At 52.7% G+C, this 1,897-nt stretch overlaps 1 protein-coding gene across 3 annotated transcripts in view; it reads left to right on the top strand.

The window, feature by feature from the left end:
- KIAA0226L (KIAA0226-like ortholog) overlaps positions 1 to 1,897 on the top strand; it is a 42,460-nt gene that overhangs the window by 1,434 nt on the left and 39,129 nt on the right. Inside the window, exon 1 of one of the 3 annotated variants that reach the window (XM_010854640.1) lies at positions 1,503 to 1,645. The exons of 1 other annotated variant lie outside the window; for it this stretch is intronic. The gene's annotated coding sequence lies outside the window, so the exon portion shown is untranslated. Of the gene's footprint in view, positions 1 to 1,502; positions 1,673 to 1,897 lie in introns of those variants that run through there. One more of the 3 variants, XM_010854636.1, reaches the window with a different exon arrangement.

Here is a 1,897-nt window from a genome sequence, read left to right as displayed (position 1 = left end):
TTCTCCAGGCAAGAACACTGGAGTGGGTTGCCATTTCCTTCTCCAATGCATGAAAGTGAAGTCGCTCAGTCGTGTCTGACTCTTAGTGACCCCATGGACTGCAGCCTTCCAGGCTCCTCCGTCCATGGGATTTTCCAGGCAAGAGTACTGGAGTTGGGTGTCATAGCCTTCTCTGATATACCTCTCTACCTGTTAGTAAAGATGATTTCAAAGTGGCTTCAGAGGGAACTGACCAAACCATACCATCTTGGTCTAAAATCTCCTAGTCTCCCTACAAGAACACTATCCTAACCTGGGACTCTGTGCAGTCTACCACCGACTCAGTTTGTTTACTTGTTTTTTGCTTTGTTTTTTTGACTAGTAGACTCTCTGATTTACTTTGCATGACATTGGCCTCCTTCATTTCATTCTTCTGTGTCTTGCTAGTGACTGGCTGGCAACTGGATACACAGTTTAACGTTAGATACCTGCCTTCAAAGCCTGACTCTGCTACTTCCTAGCTGTGTGACCCTGGGCAAGTAACTTAACCTAGCTTAGCCACAGATCCCTCCTCTGTGAAAAGGGAACAAATGATTTTTCTCAGGGATGTTGCTAGGATTGCTGAAAATAATTAGGAAAAGTGCCTGCTGCATACCAGAAACTCAGATGTTAGTATGCACCCCATACCCTTTTCCTTCTTGATTTAATTTAATGCAAACTGTTCCCAGCCGGCCTTCAGTGGACTTGAGTTCCTGGGACAGACCACCAAGCCTCCAGAGTTCTTTCAGGTCAGGCCAATCTAGGCTCAGCAAGAATGCAGTGTGTGCTAAGAAGCTTCGGTCGTATAGGAGTCTTCCTAACCCTATGAACTGTAGCCCGCCAGCCTCCTCTGTCCATGGGATTCGCCAGGCAGGAATACTGGAGTGGGTTGGCATCGCCTCCTCCAGGGGATCTTCCCAACGCAAGGATCCAACCGGGTCTCTTATATCTCCTACATTGGCAGGCGGTTTCTCTACCACTCAGGCCACCTCCTCAAAGGAAGCGGGTAATTGATAGCACGCACTCATTTGGCTCGTGATCCTGATTCTCACTTAGGGCTTCATCCAAGAAGCCACGTCTACGCGGCGCTGCCCCTTAACTACTCCATGCCAGACTGCACCTAGGAGGGGGGGTGTTCCGAAGAGACACCCGGCAATATAGCCCCAAACACCTGCGACGTGGTTACACAACCTGGAACTGACACAGGGCAAAGCCAAAGAACCTAAAAGGAGTGCGGTGCGGGTTTGGTTTTACCGAGCAGAAGGGCCTCTTCTAAGCCAGCCAGGACTGGCTCACCTGTGTGTTGTTACCCGGCAGGTAACTGGGAGATTCTTTCCCCAACAGACGATGGGGGCGCTGCTGGAGCGCGCTGAAACTCCCTGGGGGGTGGTGTGGGACGTGATGCATTCGGCCGTAGAAACTGTCAGGGCTTGGGTTTCTATTTGTGAAAACTTTCTGTATTGGTTGGTTGCTTCTCCCCAGCCTCCCCCGCGATGCGCGTGCTCCCCGCGGCACAGCTGTGATGGGATTCTAAACCCTGGCTGCCAGCGGACAAGGACGATTAGGTTGGACGGATGCTGACCCTGGCGTCCTCCGGGTGGGGTTCCGCGGGGTGCAGCCCGCTGAGGTCAGTGAGACGTGGCTCACGCTCCGGGTAAGTTGCAGGTCCCCGCCAGGCCCAGAGCTTGCAGCGCACACTTGAATCCAAATGGCTAAGATAATCATTTCAGGCAATTGTACTGGTGCTAGAGACCACCCGTCTGGGACTCTGGGGTTGGGCGTGGACGTCCGCCAGGTCTGTGATGATCTCGTTTCCACCCCGGAAAGCAAGGTTCCATCCGAGTCCCCCGGCTAGGGTTAGGGAGGGGTTTCCGGAGGC

This window comes from Bison bison, unplaced genomic scaffold (assembly GCF_000754665.1).
Source record: "Bison bison bison isolate TAMUID 2011002044 unplaced genomic scaffold, Bison_UMD1.0 scf7180017864345, whole genome shotgun sequence".
Taxonomy (NCBI): Eukaryota; Metazoa; Chordata; class Mammalia; order Artiodactyla; family Bovidae; genus Bison; species Bison bison.
This window is presented reverse-complemented; position numbering and strand designations above follow the sequence as displayed.